We start from the raw sequence: 19,272 nt of genomic DNA, 5'->3' as shown, positions 1-19,272 counted from the left end.
GCATGAAGAGAGTAAATTTGTCAACAAGATTCATATATGACAATATACTTAAACCAATTGCTGTTACATGCCCAGGTCACTCCTTAAAATAAACAAGGAATGGCATAGGGAAAAATTATGTGGAAGGGGGCGTGGGACCACTCGGAGTACATGGCGGGCCATGAGCTTACAATGGTGGCACCATCGGTGCAGACAAAGGCATTCCGGTAATGTACAACGGTGGAATCCTGAGCAATAACCTCTCAAGAGAGTGCATGCAGCGTCCACATCCTCACTTAATCTGTCACACGTATAGCAGGGGCATCGCCTTCCCCATCTCCCCCAGACCGCGCATCCAAGTATATCGCTTGGGGGAGACAAAATATGCGAAGGATGCGATCTTATCAGCGTCAACTCCTACAAAGCAGTTAGATTGCCCTGATAATATGCTGCATCTCTAAGCCAGGCATCCTTTTTCAGGACTAGGCGACGTCCCCAGTGCATCGCCACTCTCCTCTTAGCTAACAGTAGCAAGAGCGCAGACAGCTTCTGCCGCTCTGAGGGAATCTCCTTAACATATCCCATTAGTGCAACTTAGGGCGTCAGATCCATTTGCAGATTAGTGATCTCGTCAGTAGTGTAAAAAACGTCCTGTCAGAACCTCCCCACTCTGGGGCAGTCCCACACTAAATGAAGAAAGTCAGTGTGGGGCGCTGAGCATCTAGTGCAACATGTGTCATCTATGAGACCCATCCTCCTTAGGCGCTCTGAAGTCCGGTATAGCATGTATAAATATTTAAAGTGGATGAAGTGCAGTCGATAGTTGGGCAACAGCGCCCGTGCTTGTGCACAGCAAAAGTGCCACTGTTTCTCAGGGATAGGGATGGAAAGGGCTTCCGACCACAACTGTCGAGCACTCTGTGTATGCACAGGAGCTGTTGCTTGCATATCTGTATATATTCTAGTGATGAGCCTGCACGGGGACAGATTCACCAGGAAGGCTTCAAGGACCTGAACAGTGGAGGCGCCGCAGGGAACGAGCTGTGAAACCCAAGAATCACCGCTCACAGCTTGAAGTATATAAACGTCTTTAACAGAGAGACCTCTCGTCCTTGTAGGGGTTGATGTGGTGTAATGTAGGATGTCTCTCTGAGTAAATGTCGCCCATGGTTGTGAGGTGTAGCTTGCGCAGTCTAATGCCTGTGCCATTGTTGTGTGTGGCAGCTAATGCAGGGTGGCATATCAAGGGGATGGAGGGGAAAAAAGGACGTCCATGTGGGTCCTCTTCCTCAACTCATCCCTCACCCACACCGTACATCCCATCGTGTCAATCCCAGCCTTGGGATGTTTTGGAGTCTGGAACAATGCCATACAAAAGAGGCACGGAGCTGCATGATCATGTTCTGGCACTGTGTGAGCCAGAAACTGGACAAGGTACAATGTGCTTGTGCACTTGTCCACTAAGGCGGCAAAGGTCCATATCTGGCGCTGCCAGCCCACCCTGCTCAAATGCAAGTGTTAGGACCTCCCAGGCTATTCTGGGTTGTTTACCAGCCCACGCTAGTGCTACCATGAGTGAACGAAGACTGTGCTTAAAACACAGCGACAGGGAAGCAGGAAATTAATGAACAGGTAGAGAATTTTTGGATAAAGCCATCATCTTTGCCGGGGCCAGTCTACCTGTCATAGAGACTGGGAGCTTCTTACAGGCATCCACTTGTCCCACCCGGCCAGTCCATCAGGTGGCCATAGTTGGAGCATCATAGAATGTCCGAATCACGGCTAAGCCAGACTCAAAGATAAGTAATCGGTTCTGTCACCCAGGGTAGGGGAAACTCTGAGGTCACCACCTGGGTAACCGGTGTAAGGGGGAAAATTACTGATTTGGCCCAACTGATGGAAGTCCCGAAGAGTCCACTGAATCTCATGAATTCACTAATCAAGGGGTCTAAATTGGTCCACTTAGTTCCCACTGGCTTCCTCATCTTTTGCTAACTACCAACAGCGTACTGCTTCAGGTTAAATCTGGATACTCTCACCATTTTTTTTCAAATATATTCAGATAGCCCTTGGACGCCCCTTATCAATTGCCACTTACCAGCTCCAGTAACCCGTTATGCCACAGGTTTAACCTCCAATATAGCAAGATGCTCTGCCGCAATTATAATCACTGACCCTGGGGCTTAGACGCCCTAGCTGTGGTTTTACCAATTACACTATCAACTTATCAGCAGGCATCCTTCTCAGGCAACACAATCTCTTTGTCCTGATGATGATCCCACTACTACATGAGGGATCAAAACACCGTCGACTTTAGCACATTGACACCGAATTGCTCATGATACTATAATATATTGGTGCAATGGTGCTTTTACTATGTTTTTGGTCTAATTATTGATTGCATCTTGGCCAAAAGTTATCTAGCCTGAGTTCTTTTAACTTTTTTTTCTAACACTACCCCACTTTATTTTGTATTTTCTCCATGTTAATCATAATGTAAATAAACATAAAAAAGTTTCCGCAGGAATTCTATGAAACGGTTTTTATTATGTGGTAATTCTTTCTATTTATCTGTGCTGTAGGGGACCACTGTTCCTATATAATTCAAAGGAGTATTTGGTGTCAGTCTTAAGGAGGGTGCGCTTGACGGACAAGAAGTCTCTCCTGGCTGCTTGACGGACAAGAAGTCTCTCCTGGCTGCTTGCACAGCTACTGTGAAATCCGGGTAAAAGGAAACAGTAAACTGATAGTTGATTGCTTGTTGACCCCTAACAAGTCGAAGCACTATGTCACGGTATTTTGGAAGGTAGGCAATTATGGGACATGAAGGAATACCCTGCGGGGACGCAGGCCCAGCGATCTGTGCTCTATATCAACCGTCAACAGGGTAGAAGGTGCCTCCCCAAAGAGCTCCCACAACATTGCTTCGACATAGTCTTCCATGCGGACCAATGCAGTAGATTCAGGGAGGCCTATAATTCTCAGATTGTTCCGTTGGGAGCGTGCATCAAAGTCTTCATTTTTTCTGTGGATAACTTTCAGGACTTTTTCTATCTGCAACATTTTCTCACTTACTGTCACTCTCTCGTCTTGGATTGTTGATATGCGGTGTGCAAGTTGAGTAATGCGCTCTCCATGGCCATCAACTCTTTCTTTAAGCTGGTCAAATCTGTCGATCAGAAGAGCAATTTTGGTGTCATTAGCAGTTAGGCTGTGCTTCAAGTCTATAAACATTGCTCGAATGTTTGGCTCCTCGGGTTCGCCATCCCTATTTCCCGAGCATGAGTGGCGGTCCTCCGTTGTTGATTCCACTATGTGTGTCAGCCAGTGCTGGACAAAAGATAATTTTGACTGTTTAGTGCCCTGGAAGTTGCGCTGGGCACATGGGGCTGCATTGACAGATCGGGAGGTTGTAGGTTGGAAAGCCCTTAGTTTCCAATCATGCATTCGAGTTCCACAACACCCCCAAAAGGGAGTTTCAGCGGGGCACCAGCAGACCGCACAGCCACAGGATGATCCATGTAGCGGGTAGACGCTGGAGTCAACAGGAGATGACACCGCTGCATTCCCCTCCTCGAGGTCTGGTCCACAGAATGGCACAAAGTGGGCCTCTACTCACCCTCATCTCAGCAGGGGGCACGTGTACATCGGCAGCCGGTCTATAGAGGAAGATGGCGTTGCAGTCGATAAAGGTGCATGAGGGAGCAGTTGAGCTCATGTGACATTTATAAGGCGCAGATTGACAGCAAAGCGCTGAACAAATATCGCTGCCCTGATCGACAGCAGTGTAACCTGGAGTGCCACCCAGAGCGGGCAGCGGCAAGACACCAAAGTGAGCCCAGTTTGAATGTGGCACGGTTACTCTGCAAGCTGTGTCGCTTAATGGTAAACCTCAGGGCAATCTAGCGTCATGTGACAGCCAGGAGGAGCATATATTTATCCGGTGCAAACATCGACAGCACCACCATTATTACTGAAAGTTTGTGACTGAAAGGGGGCAAAGGAGTAATCTTTGCAAAGATTACAATTGGGGCCTCCGTGTCTCTGCAACGTTGCCCCTTTGCTGTAGTTGCACGCAGTAGCTTGTCTCAGAGGCCACTTGTCCGGCCGGTATGGCAAGTAATGAGTAAGCCTTGGGGGCGCAGAGCCTGGCACCGAACGGACGCCAGGCTTAACACTTTTCTGCTTGCTCCCGCAGGGCTTAGGCTCCGGCCATGTCCGCTCCTGTGTCCCTCTAAGCCCCACTCCTACCTACAAGGTGAAGGCAGGTCGAGGCAAGTCTCACGCGGCGTGGCCGTCTCAACGGGACAGTGTGAAGCTGCTTGTGGGCAGAGCAGTGCAGATTATTCCTCACTAGATCATGAGGTTCACCAGTATTGTAGTGCCTGTCCACAGGGTTGGATTGGGATTAAAAATCGGCTCGGGCACGCTAAAAAAAGGTGGCCCACACTTGCATATTGCCTTTCCGCAAATCACTGCTTTAGTGAAATTTTAAAAAAAAGGTGGGGTGGGAGGGGTCATTAAAAAAATGCACGGATTAGGTTACCCTGGTGAAACACATCTGAAAACAAGTGAGGCCGCTTTTGCTCAGGCCTCCTGCCCGCGCTCAATATGCATATATTGATGGGCCGACCTAACGAGAGAAAGGGAGTGAAAACGTCTGCCGTTGATAAAAGGGAGATAATGGATGCCCAACTACCTCCCAAAAGGCCACTCTGGTACCCACTGGGCCGCTGGCGGCATCGAAAAACGCAGAAACCACCCAAATTAGCACCCAGGCTGCTCTAAAAAGCAGCCCACAGCTGCAGCTCGGACACCCGCCCCTCGGGCCTTGCCCGAGTGCCCGCATTACCAATTCGACGTTGCCTATCCAGGCGGCATGCCTCTGCACCACCAGTCCCCGCCGACTGCACCTCTGCAGCCTTGGCAAGGCACCCTTCTGCTCGCTGGAGCTCTATCGTCATGGGGCCCCCTCCTATCTTCTTCCTCATAAGTCCAGGTCCGTCATACACAGCCAGAGTTCCAGCCTCGCTCTTTGGCTCCGCACTTCCGATATCCCGCTAGGCCGCACATGATGACGTGGCGGCTACCGTCAATGGAGCTTCATTTGCTGTTCAAAAAGGGATCTCCCGAAAAGCAGCAGGCTCCCATACACATAATCATCGCTTAGCAGGCGCCAATGTCACTTCTTGAGGCAGATAACGGTCAAACGTCACCGGTTGCCAGAGCCTCACAAGGTGACACCCATCTTCTGGCCAGGATCTCTAGTGCCCCCGCTTTTTGATAACTTCCCATTCATGCCTCACTCACCCTCAAGATTCTCTAGAAGTCACTAGACAGCCCCTCCGTGCCTAAAGGCAAAATGGTTAAAAACAACAGGGGCAACCCCAGAACCTGAACCAGGGGTAGTTAAAACTATAGTCCAAACAATGGTTCAAGTACAACCTTTCTAAAGGAAAACAAATTAGGGAAAAGGGCTCCCTAAATGAGAGAAGAAAAAAGTGCTTCCCAACTTTTAAACCAACCATACCCATGTATAAATAATTTTTCTTGATTTTCAAAAAATAATTTTTTAATATGATCAGACAAAACGTATCAAAGATATATATACATTAGCGATGGCTCTCATACAGTTACACATACAGGGGTACAAATGTAAACAATATTAAGTGTAAACAAACAAGTTGTGGCTGAGGAAGAAATACAAAAGCAGGTCTCAAAACAAAAATACACAACAAAACAAATTGTGGCCTCATTAGTTAGAGCCACACTTTTTGGATCAACGGCGTTTCAATCCATAGATAAATGCAGGGTCATCATCAGGACAAAACTTCAAGTGAAGGAGCGTCCACTGTATTTCAATAAAGAAACGTCTAAAATGGAATATATGTAAATGGTTATCAGACAACAATTAATTTAAATTTGACTCAATCAATCAGAATTGTGATCTCAATCAAAAGGAACCTTCGGATGAAGCTCAACAAGAATTATGAGAAAGTGTAAAAGACACCCAAAAGAAATGTGATGCTTAGGAACAGAGAGAGAAGAATTATTTAGTAAGAAATAGAAAAGGCAAAACAGAAGTTCTTAAAGCAAAACCAAAATAAATAAATAATAATCACCACAGTCGTAATAAAGCACATATGAACATTAGATGCGCATCAAGCACGGGTGCATTCATAAACTCAATGCACCAGGAATAATCTGTTGAGATGCCAACTAAAAAGGAGAATTGTCAAAGGCAATCATTTTTTGCCCGTATGAATTTTTAGGTCTCGCTAGAGTCAGCACATGCGCTGCTCTTGCGAGTAATTTTGTAGATAGTTTAAAAGTGCTACCCAGGCCGGCCACCAGCTTGCAATTACGCACACAAGCGCACGCAACGTGCACAGCACTTTTTCCCCTTGCGCACGTGCGCGCAACTTACGTCACCACTCGCGGTTTTTAATTTTTTTAATTTAATTTTGCGGCCATGCGGCGTTACTTTTACAGCTACGCGGCCAATGTTTGTTTTTTTACTGTCCTCCACACAGCTGTGTGAGATAAATATAGGTCACAGAGATTTAGAAACAGATGAAAACGTAAAGATTTTGCTTACGTGTGCTCTCTTAGCCTTTTCTGTTCAGATAAACAATGTCACATAAGACATACATTGGTCAGATCTTCTTTAAGTACACATAAATCTTCCTGGCTGTTTATCTTCAAAAGGCACACTTTCTGACATTATGTACAACGCTTTACATTTGACGTCAAAAGCACTGTACATTACGCAGCTAAATCTTCACGAGCACTTCGCAGAATGCTTTGAAATTTTCAGGTAGCTGCGTGTGATTTAGAGGTTGATGAAGAAGACAGCCTGTAAGGGGAGCCCCCATTAATCTCCGCAGCCTCGCTGTCCGCACTGGAGGCTGCACTTATCGGGAACATCTGACCCGTGGTTGTTCGCGGAGAGCATTTTGACTGACTAGCCCGCTCTGCCGTTTGGTTACACGTTTTAAGGATTTAACCTTGAGTGCTGTGACGCAGGTATGCTTTGTTATTGTAACGCCCTCTGAGGCGGTGACGTGCAGCCCTCTGCAGCCAGGGTGGCGCAGGGGGACCACCCTTCCAGTGACACTCCCGCATTCAGCCTAAAAGCTATTGATATTTGTACAGTGTGTGAGTCTTGGCGCCCCTCAACAGGTTTTGTGGGGGGGAAGGAGTGTAGAGGGGGTCTATCGTATGCCATTACACCTCTACAGGAGTTACAAAGAACCCCCATACATACTACTTTGACCTGGCAATCACCTCCCACACAGATGGAAATCTCATTCAGTAAGGAAGTGTAAAGGTATAGACCAGACCGACGTTACTGTTTCTAGGTAGTAGAGGAGAAAACATATCCAGCAAGCTTAAACTTGAAATCTGCACTTCGGGCAGCTGTGCCAAATTTCTGTGCACATTCTGTTGCTGACATACCCAAATGTCAGTCATGCCAATTTAAACATGAAACAGATTTTCAGTTTTAAGGCACAGTGCATGCAGGTTGAGGCTGTTTAGCAGGTCGGATTTCCCTAGAAGTTAAAATAGCAGATGCTAAGAGGCTAAATGAAAAAGAAAAAGGGGAATTACAGCAACAATAGGTATTTCCTGTGCAGAGTCACGCTCCCAATGGTATGAACTTGCACTGGTTTGGCCAATGAGAGAAACTACCGCTCAGGAAAGTTGAGGTCCTCAGATATGGTGTCTTACTTTCTCCTTGACCCAAGAGGTGCTCGCGTCCACATCACCACCTGGTCTGAAGGGGACCCCAGAGACAGCATCACCACAGAGCACTGCTCCTCTGAGGCAGCACAGAGCTGACTTCTGCCAGAAAGTTTGCTGCTCCAGAAACAGGATCTGCAGGGACGCATTAGAAGGTGAGAGTTAGAGCTATTGATGTTGTAATGGAAAATGTATTTTACCTATGCATTTTCTGTTTGGAGTGGAGGGAATGTGTGTGGTGTCAAGTGGACATATATGGTTTTGGATCGGAATTGTTAGTTATGGAATTGTTGCGTGGATTGGATCTCTGTAGTGAAATAATGTGGCATGGTGTGCACTGTAATTCTGTCGTATTGAGTTGAGTGGGATTGTGTGTCTTGGAGTGGGATTATCTGGAATGGTATTTTGTGTTGTGGAGTGGTATGTAGTAGAGTTTACTTATGTGGTGTGCTGTTAAATATTGTAGCATGATGTGGAATTTTGTGGTGTAAATTGGATGTATGTGGTGTATTGTGCATTTGTGGTGTTAATCTAAATTATGTAGAGTTGAATTGTTCACCTTTTATGTCGTAATATTGGCAAGACGTGAAATATGTATAAAGTGGAAATCTGAGAATCCACCGACGTTTGCTGAGTGCTTAAAGTGTGTCATATTAACAAGCGAATCGGACATGGCCTGTGATGTAGGAAGTAGAGATAAGATCTGGACTCTACTGTTGGAATGGAGAGACAGGACAAGTGGGTCCAATGATTAAGCCAAACAGTGCTGGCGGCTCTGGTGTCTCCAGAATCCTTAAACTGGGGCGCACAGTTAGAAGTGGAGATGGGATCAGAAACAGCATGTCTCTTAAGAGCACTCTTTCTCCTCTCTGCTGACCTTTACACCGAATATAGAGAGATAGGAAGAGAGACTCAATATGAGAGTTGGCAAAATGAGGACAAAAAAATACCTGGGGAAGAGCTGGTGGCTGGACAACAGCAGGGGGTTGAACAACTGGGGGTTGCGGAGGTGCCGTAGCACTCTGCACATAAGTGGGTGGTAATCTCAACAAATGCGACATCAAAGGATCCTTTTCAGGGTCATTTGTCGCATTCGAAAGAAGAGGTGGCAAAGCCGGATAACATTTGTCAATGGCCATGCAATGTTGTCTATCTGACACCTCAATCGCACGATCTTCTTCGTCTTCCTTAAACTGCCTAGCAGCTTGTATTATCAATATATTCTTTTCTTTCCTATCTCTCTTAGCTTGCTTAATTCCTCGCTGTTTGGCTTCCTTACACCAGAAGTGGAAAGAGTCAAACATCGCCGGCCGGGCATTCTTCTTAAATAGCGCAACTTCTAGGTTGTCTAAAACCTCTGATTCAGGACTCCCATGTTGGGGCCATCGTAAGACACCATCTTTCTTGGTATAGAGGATCCATACTTCATTAAACGTAATTGGACTCATGCCATGCTTTGAATAGAGCTCATAAGTTGGAGTTCCAACCGGAGGCATCGGACACGAGTCCTCCAATCGGGAATCCCTGTTACAACTACAACAAAACCATTTCCTAAATTTGCTAAGACCAAGCATCTTATAGCTCACTAATCTAGCTTCAAACTTCAAGGGGTTATCAAAAAACGATATACTCGGAAATATACGACCCCCTCGGCTTTGGTAATTGCAATAACCAAATCAAAACCAAGAAACCAAACAAAGTTGTGGGAGCGACCCACTTGTACTTAACTAAAATGTCTGTCACGCCACCAGAAGACCATCTAATGTCTCGCCTTACAAATCGTCACAAGAGGATCCAAGACAGGGTGACAGTCAGGGCAGCAGTTCTTCGTAGCCGTCGGAAAGGGGGAAGCCTCGCAGTAAAAACCTTCGGTCCACAGTCGACATGCAGGGGTCGATGAAGTGGGGGCCCTCCTCCAGAATTTCCTCAAGAAGCTTCTCACAATCTTCGGGCTTGGACCGGTACCGCTGAAGTCGCCCTACGTTGGGCGCCAACTGAAGAACCGGGTTTTAAACCCAGCAGCGCCAGGGGCACGCCCAAACTCTTCGGATTCACCTGTCTTGGTATACAGAGACACGGAATACTTCTGGGGGCGTCATAGACCAAATTTATTAGCTGCAGCTAGTAACAGTGATCCTAGAAATACATCACAGTGTAAATTCTCAGGAGACTGCTCATTTTTGTAAGGCGAGGCGTCTCTTTTTAAGCCCAATATTCACATTATAAATGCACACCCACTGTACAAAGTTCTGACCAATAAGATACATTTTCCCACGCAGCATCACGTAGCAAAAACCTCAATTTTCATTGTCCCAACCCACAAGTTAATTATTAGGAATGTCCCAAATTCAATCTCCACAAGCCGGACAAACCCATAATTGAAAGCACAATGCATGTAATGAAGAAACATAGAAAGGAAACAATGACAGATAACGAGCAAGATAAGGCATGTGTAAAGAAACTAAAAGTTAACAATGTCCTGAACATTGATTGGCAATCTCAGACATCGGTCAACCAAGGGAAATTGGCTTAGCGAGGGCAGTTTCAGGTGAAGGGGTCAGATCCTTACAGTTCACCTTAGAGTCAAGAAGAACCTAGTTAATGTATACCGGTATGCAAAGGCCAGGTCACTTTATTCGTTTGGCCACATTCACCAGCCTGCGTGATGGCAACACAAAATGGAGGCATGAACAAAATGGAACCCATATTCGAGATGAAGTCTCTGAATACGTAATGAACTCGCTAGTTAACATGACAAATTCACTCCATATTAGCCGTACTTACTAACTACGGTACGACATCACCAAAATCGTGACAGAACCATAACCTCACAGGACAAGACCGAATTTACAGAACCTCAGGTCACCTACACTTACTTCTCGATTTGACTTCTTAAAAATGTAATCAAGCCTACTTAATTAGTAAGCAGTCTCTTCTGTTTTATGGGCACACCAGATAACTCTTCAGAGCCGCCATTCCAGTGGTCGGACACAGTACAGTTATGTACCAGATGGTTATCCATTTGGAAGTAAACCACAAACCTGGCAAGGGACTGGGGAGAACGCAACAGGGGAGAGTGAGTGTGTTTTTTATGATGTTAATCCCAAAATGGCGAATGCCTAATGAGGTCCTCATGCAAATTATCAGAGTCACGGTCACGTGTAAGCTTCTGTGTGTGCTATGCAGTTTCTTTAGAATACCTTAAACAGTCTGTATACATAGAGATGTTTTGAAAACCAAACATTGTACTGTACTACTTACTTTATGGTTTTATTGTATTGTGGCATAGTTGACACACCACCTGTTCGTATGGCAAAACACACAGATAATTTACCACTTGTAGTTACAAAAATACATACTATATATACTTATTTATAAATATTTATATATATAAACACAAAGAAAATTCGTTTATATTTCCCATCAGGATAACAGTGTGCGCAGATCTGTTGGTGGTGCTATACAAAAAGCACTGTAGCACAAGCTGCTTGAGCCACAAAAAGATAAACAAATCCCAAAAGGGACACAATTGTTGAGAACAAGAGAGGCAGGTTCCAGGCCACAATAATCCCAAACAAGCATTTGCAATGCAATAGGTCTCGCATTACTGAAAGTTTGAGCTTTTGCTGTTGCAAACAATAATGCAACGCCAATAGCTCAAACTTTCAGTAATGCGAGACCTATTGCATTGCAAATACTTGTTTTGTATTGTATTGTATTGCAAAATGTATATAACGCTTACTACTCCCAGGTGGGGCGCTGAAGTGCTTGCGTACATGGGTGGCATGCTACACTGTGATTGATGTGTAATTGGCAGTGTGATTGCATGTGCTATTTGAAGAGTGTCGTTTTTGTTTTGATCCTGTGTGAAGTAAACACACATTTCAAGCATGTTATCAAACTAAAGTTAGACTCTGAAGCCACAATCTATTTAAAGATCACCAGAAGTCAACTAGACCCTCTCAGAGAAATTCAGAAATCAAGGAAGCTTTTCTAAGATCATATGGGAATGTTCATATATAGAACCAACTGGTAAATGTCTCTAGCTAATATCAAATGGCATTACTCTAAAAGCTCTGATTTCCCCTCCCCATATTGTGGAGATCGAGGGAATACAGCGCAGTGTTTACAGGCTTCAACTGCCTTTTGTTTCTGAGCCTGAAATATTCCGCTTACAGAGGGAAAAAAGCATTGGCATAGCCAATAGGTCTCGCCTTTGGGACTTATAAGTATTTAATTATGCAGCACAATATGCTTGGTGCAACATCAACTGTAGCATGGCTAAACACTTATAATGTCCCAAAGGCGAGACCTATTGGCTATGCCAACAGGCCCGGACTGGGCGTTGCAGGCACCGGGCAATCCCCTGGTGCGCCGCAAGGGTGGGGGCCGTTTTTGTTACGGGCCGTTTATGCAACATAGCTGCAAAATCGGCCCTGCAACAAAATCGCTGAAAACCGGCCCTGGCAAAGAGCTCAGACCTATCCCCCCCACCCTCCCCCTAGGCCAGCCGAGCACTTTGCCGGGCCGGTTTTTGTTCCCAGTCCGGCCCTGTATGCCAATGCTTGTTATTTTATGTAGGAAATCACACTGCACAACCACATTCCTGCTGGTATGTCGGAGAGTTTTTCAAGACAATTAATCTGAATCTATTGCTGAAGAGGACAAAGCCAACATTTGGCCAATAAAGCCATCTAATGAACAAAGGGAGAGAGAAAAAATAAGAAATGTTTTAGAATAGCAGGTTATCAGTGTATCATGCCCAAAGGAATCCGTGTGAATACTATACCTAATAACCATTCATAGATAATCCAGCGGTCATGGTGGTTCAGGGATCCCGGTTGGTGCGCCCAATGATGCTGCAGAAACATAGAGGATCCCCTTAGAGCAGTGGTTCCCAAACTTTTTTGACCTGTGGCTCCCTTGACCTAATCGGCAGTTGGCCGTGACTCCCCACCATTTTTTTACCGGTGGGCGAGATGTAAGCCCAACCTCAACAGTACTTCCTGTTGTCTTCCTTATAGTAATTGGGACGCAATGAAGGTATTATAATCATATTTGTAACAAAATAAGAAGATAACAGTTGACGTAGCATTTTACGGAAGCAGATCAGTTTATTTTAAAAGTATTCATTAAAAGGGTGAGTTTTTAAACATGAACTGAGAAACGTTACTGCCCCGGCTCTGATGACATGATATATCAAAGCTAGCTGCCACGGTTTCAGACTGCTTATGTGTGACATTTTCATAATTTCAGTGTAACTATGAGTGACATTCAACAACTATGAGTGACACCTTCTCTTAAGTAAAAGCAAGCAATGAAGACGAGGGAAACGTATAAATATCTGAAATTACACTCATTTGAGCAATGGGAAACACTAAGAAGATCTTAAAACTGCAGCAAGGCACCAGAAATGGAAGGGCACTGTGAGACCTGACTGTACCAAACGAGATGTGAGAGGCCATACTGCTTGCAAATAAGCCTCATGTGTGACATTTGTGCAGTTTCAGTGCTCTTATAAGTGACGTTCAACTGCCCAACGTGCGACACTTGAACACTTTCTCATGAGTAAAGCAAGCAATGAAGTGCACGGAAACTCATAAATATAAGAAATTGAGAAATTAAGTTCTAAAAGTATCTTAGCCCCGCTCCCAGACTCACACGGACAACGCCCCCATTGCACAGATCAGCAAGTGTTCTCTTGCTGGACTCATCCTTGATACCAGTAGTAAGTCTTCCCTGCAGTGCTAGAGAGCTTGCCCTTGGACATGAGAACTTGCTGGATGTGCTCCAGTAGTCTATAAGTGGCTGCAGCTCACCGTCTCTGTTTCGGTGCTTAGCGTTTATTTTCATTAAGAAACAACTTGCCTCGTATTGTGTTGCCTTTGTCTTATTCCAGCAAGTGGTGGCAGAGACTCACCATGGACTTCGTTGTCCCTATCAGCATTTATATATAATTCAGTCATGCTTCATTTGGCCCTTTCTTTTGTATACAGATGAGGCATCCAGCCTATTTGCCATTTAGAGTGTGACATGGTATTATTGCATTATGCTGGTATTTAGAATTAAAAGTTGTATGCCATCAATCAAATGCTGGCACAAATGCTACAGATTTATATTGCTTCCGTTGTCTGGCCATGACGTCTCAAACTGTCTCTCAGGCAGCACTTACCTGGTTCCAGCATACTTCTCTTTCACCACACAGGGTCCCCGAGTTGGCAGGATTTTGAATTTAAATAAAAAACTTCCTGGTGCCTGTCAATGACACCGATCCTTTCTAAGCTGGCTAGCACATAGTGTACTGCTAATGAGGCTGCCGTGTGTACAAGAGTTGCTAGGCCTCTCACTGAATCTGACCCGGAGCGAAATGGTGGCTCAGGGGCACCGGACAATTTGAGGCCTAGTCAGCTGCATCCAACAGAAAAAGCTAAGCAGTCAGAAGAGCTCTAACAGGCATGATCTGAGGCAAGTTAGTTGTCCTGTATGCAGTACACGAGGCCTAGATTCTTCTTAAAGATGGAACAACTTAAGAGGCTATTAAGAAAATCACATGTTTTTTGTAGATTGGACCTCCTGAATTTAAGTATTTGAGCTGCTCTTATATCTGCTCACTCGGTGCAATTTAGCCACTCTTCCGGCAATAAAAATGTATTGCTTTTTTGCTTAAATGCTTTGTGCTCAATTCCTAAATGATGTGATTCAGTTTTGACGACAGGCAGAATCCAGTTTAGTTTATGCAGTTTTACTTAATGCGCACCTTCAACCATGGTCAGTATTACCCAGCGTTTTTCAACAGACACTGTACATTATTTTTTCCAGTGCCACTGCCAACAATCGATACATTTCTGGATCGGGCTCCCGAACGTCACTACTGCTGCTAATTCCTTGCAGGCCCCATGTCCCGACACTAATAGAGCAAGCAGCATATGTAACAGCTACCTGCTCTAAACTCGGAGACACATTGTGCTAAAAACCCGTTCAGACGAAAGGCCATGTAAACTGTCTGCCAATGCTCCTCGCATTTTTCAACGCCAATTAAAGTTTTAGTGGCTGTTGAACAGTCTCTTGCATGCGGTAGTGAAGTGCGCACTTTGGGAGAATATGTACGCGCTGGTACCAAGTAGTGTGGGCGCCCGCGCATGCTACAGGGAACAATCAGGGCACAAGTCGTAAAAAAAGAAGTGGGGGGACGCTTTCACCGGAAGTGACGTGACGACCGGAAGTGACGTCACGAACGGTGTCGAGCTCCTCGTCCCAGAGAGGCCAAAGAGTGAAGTTCAGCTGTTTAGCAGGGGGGATGGCGTCCCCCCACTAAAATAAGTGGGGGGACGCTGTCCACCCGCGTGGTACCCTGACTCGAGCCCTGGGAACAATGCTCTTAAGTGACTGTAAGTGACCTTTTTGGTGCATTCTAGTTTAAATTGGTTGTGCAATTAGGGCGGTGGACTTCACTTAACTGTTTCCTCGGGTTGAGAAGAGGGGCCCACGAGGCACGGCGGGTAGACAGCACACACGCATCTCAAACCCTCTGAACAGCATATGCCAGTAATAGTGGAGACTACGCCTCGGAATGCACGTACGACGCATACGTACGCACGTCGCTCACCATGTTGCAGGATGATGAAATTTGACATTTCCAACTTCCCCGTGTGTTCCCACATTGTACGAGGCGCCCCTGCCTACTCATTACGGTGCACGGGGTGCCGCGGCGCACTGTTTGGGAACCACAGCATTAGAGTGAAGTAGCGTAATATATAACTCTTAGACTACAAAAAATAGTTCTACAAGGAACTAAGATGAAGGCAGGCACAATTAGATAAAGTTAGTAAAGCCATTTCTCCAAAGAATCCCACAGATGTTATTAGGAGAAAGATGAAAACTGCGGGCACCTATCAAGTATACCCTACTTAAACCATTATGCCCCTAAGAGAATTTTGTATTATTATTTAAAAGGGCATAAGTGTAGGGAAAATCAATGATCCTGTGCTATAAAAGTTTAAACTATCGGTTGGTAGACAAACCGATAGAAAGAAGGGTGGCTGCCTAGTAGTTACCACACACTTGTCAGCTTTAAGCCGCCTCGTCCCGCCAGCATGCGGTTGAAACACCGTCAACGCCAAACGTGTGGCTCTAACTAATGAGGACACAATTTGTTTTGTTGTGTATTTTTTGTTTTGTTTTGATACCTGCTTTTGTATTTCTTCCTCAGCCACAACTTGTTTGTTTACACCTGTTATTGTTTACATTTGTAATCCTGTATGTGTAACTGTATGAGCGCCATCGCTATTGTCTATAGTTCTTTGATACGTTTTGTCTGATAATATTAAAAAATAATTTTTTGAAAATCAAGAAAAGTTATTTATACATGGTATGGTTGTTTTATTAGTTGGGTAGCACTTTTTTCTTTTCTCGTTTAGGGAGCCCTTTTCCCTAATTTGTTTTCTTTTAGAAAAATTGTCCTTATTCTTAGTGGTGTACTTGAACCATTGTTTGGACTATAGTAAAGGCAAAATACAGCATTACATCCCTGCATATTCCCTAATCCCTTTAGTCATCTGACAAACATTTTCACTACATCCTTCAATTGCTTTGCGGCTTGAAACGTAGCAAGTACTTTCAAATGATGTATTAATTCTTTCCTTCACTTGGGCAGTAAATGGTGTTAGCAGTTTATAGGATCAATAGTGTTGGAGTGGTTAAATACATAACAAGTTTTGTTTTTCCCACAGTTCTTGGAAACTGTAGGAACTACAGTTTTAGTATTTGCCTAGTACCACCACCTAGTCACACTGCACAGTTACTGAATGCCTTGGTGATGATTGATTACTCATTGTAAATAGTGGTTATTTTACTAACAAGCGCATGTAAAGTAATCAGTCTCACTTTTGCTTTGGGGGCGCCATGCTATGTTGTTGTTGTTTACATTTGTATTGTGTTATAGACCATTTCCATTCTCAGACTAGGTGCTCTTTCTTAAAGTACTGGAAAGCTCATCAATTGGTTGTATTGATGTTTGATTGTGAGAGATTAGTAGAACGTATGATAAATGTCTACTTTAAAATTTGTGCTTTTAGGCTAATGTGAAGATAAATTATGTTCAAACTTGGGATGTCTTTGCAGAGCCTTGTGTGTATGGTGGGTATGCAGAAACGCTTGAACTTTGTTTTGTCCTGGTTAGTCGGTTGTCCTTTGCTCAACCAGAATAATGTGTTCATTTCATCACGGTCGAGATAGGTCATTTTGATGCATTTTGTAAGCACCAGGGCATGTTTCTCTGAGTGGGTGCATGGTGTAAGTTACTGGGGCAGTGCTCTTGATTTGGCTACATTTTTCCAACTATATGGCTAAATTGCTGTGTTGCTCTTATGTAGGTTTATAGGTTCTACTTAATGTTTTCTGTATGAGACTGCCCATATGAAGGTGCATCTAGAACAATGATGTGTGATGTTGATATTGAGTTAAAAGAGCCTTTGGTGTGTTAATTACATACCGTTGGTAATGTACAGACGGGGCGAATGTGTGGCAAGTCTGGATTTTGGGCTATATGTGCAACCAGAAACTAGCTATTTTCCAAACAATAGCTATTGTCAATGTATTGAGGTTAAACAATACCTTTCTAAGATTAATTAGATCGTAGACAGAGGAGAGATCATTAGTAAGTATGACTGGCAGTTAGACAAAGTACTGCAATGCAATTTTAAAATCACCATTGCTTTGCAAAAAGAGTTGAGTCAATTGGTATGAATGTGTAGAAATTACTTTACATTGTCTAATCAGTGCATTTGTTGTGATGCAGATGCTCAGTGTACCAACCTTACCTGGACATTATCCAATGTAGGAAAAGGGCAAGGAGAGGCATTGCAGAAGTGCCAATGCCATAAATGCACAAATATAAGAGCAGGCATCTTGCTAGTCTCAATACATTAACAAACATTGAGTAGATGCATATCCTGGCACTGGCCTCCCACCTTTCATATGTGGTGTATTTGATTTAAGTAATTATTCCATGCTTGCCTGAGACCTCCAGAATTGTTACCTGCAGCTGCAACAGTGCAGACTCTCAGACTCCGTTCACCCCAATGGCTTCTCTCAAATTTAAACTTTTTTCCCTCACACTTTCCTCACTCGTGATTCTATCCTCATATTTATCACCTGCCCCCTTAAATTGCGCAGGCTGTTCATCAGCCCCACTGCTCCTTTTTGGTATTTCAGGCTAGAATCAGACAATTGCTACAGGTGTCCTGGCCAACAGCACCCATTGTCACCCCTGGACCAGCTCCCACATCCCAACTGGCTCAGTTTGACAGCTACTTGCACCCAGCTTTGCAGCACTGCAGATCTATAGAGACTAAGGCCACAGACCTCCATTTTATAGTGTTCCACTCATGCCTACAGGGGAGGAGGTGAGATGGTGGTGCAGGATAAATGGGCACGAGTTGATGCTAAGTTCCTAAACGCCATCACTCACCTAATAAAACGTTTTGCATTTGCAGTACAGTCTAGGAATTTCCTCCCTTCAGTTCCTTTTAGCCGCATGATCTCTCCATCCTAACACCATCAAGCCCTACCTCCATGAAACATACAATAGTGCTGACATGCAGTGGTCAGATTTTGCCTTGATTGGTAGGAGTACAAAAATAATTAATTTGTCCACAATTGTATATTTAAAAAAAATTAGGAAATATGTATATAATATCACTGCACGATTTCTTTGTTAAAAATGATATGTTTTCATGATTTTGTTAAAAATGTGTGAACTACTTAATATATTTTATTTAAACACGGTAAAAATTGTTCAACAATTCTGAAACAATAACTTTGAAAATACTGACATAATGTTTAGTAAGTTCGAATTGTTCGTTAAAAACCTAAAAACTTATTTTAGTTGTAATTTGTGAGGTTTTAATATTGGACATATTTTGTTCATGCGTTGAAATATTTTGAAGATATATTTAAAAAGTTAGAATTAAATGAAAATATTTGTTGTGATATTTCATCGAAAGTGTAACATTTTGTACAGATTTGTTTGGATGTTTATAAAATGTTTACTGTGCTTCGACATTAATTTAAACAATCTAAAGAATTATGAATTAGTATTTTAAAGAAAAAAGTGTTATTATGGGGCTTAAAGCATGCTAATGTAGTTCATAAAAATGTATAGGGGTAAGAAATATAATGAATGTGGTACATAATTAGTGAATTAAGTTGTAAATGTTTATTCTGATTTGTTTGGAACATCTAAATGTAAACCTGGTTCTTAGACCTGCTAGCATTTCATTAAAAAAATCTATTTGGTTTCTTGCTCATGAAAAATGCCTAGGCCTGACTCAACTGACAAATTAATTATATAGTGACAGTTTCACAGTGTGTTTAAGAGATGCCACAAGTATTCACTCACATTTTTCTTTGCAACATGTAAAACAGCAGCTTTTATTTGCTCAACTGCATGGCCACAAATCTAATCTACCAGTGGCATTAAACACTGTAGTTTTGAAAAAGGTTTCTGTTTCTCATACATAAAATAGAAAACGTTTGGTTCTAGTACATATT

At 43.7% G+C, this 19,272-nt stretch overlaps 1 protein-coding gene across 1 annotated transcript in view; it reads left to right on the top strand.

Annotated features, from left to right (window-relative positions):
- ZNF143 (zinc finger protein 143) overlaps positions 1-19,272 on the top strand; it is a 415,284-nt gene that overhangs the window by 240,457 nt on the left and 155,555 nt on the right. The gene's annotated exons all lie outside the window — the stretch shown is intronic.

This window comes from Lissotriton vulgaris, chromosome 2_1, assembly GCF_964263255.1.
Source record: "Lissotriton vulgaris chromosome 2_1, aLisVul1.2, whole genome shotgun sequence".
Lineage (NCBI taxonomy): Eukaryota > Metazoa > Chordata > Amphibia > Caudata > Salamandridae > Lissotriton > Lissotriton vulgaris.
This window is presented reverse-complemented; position numbering and strand designations above follow the sequence as displayed.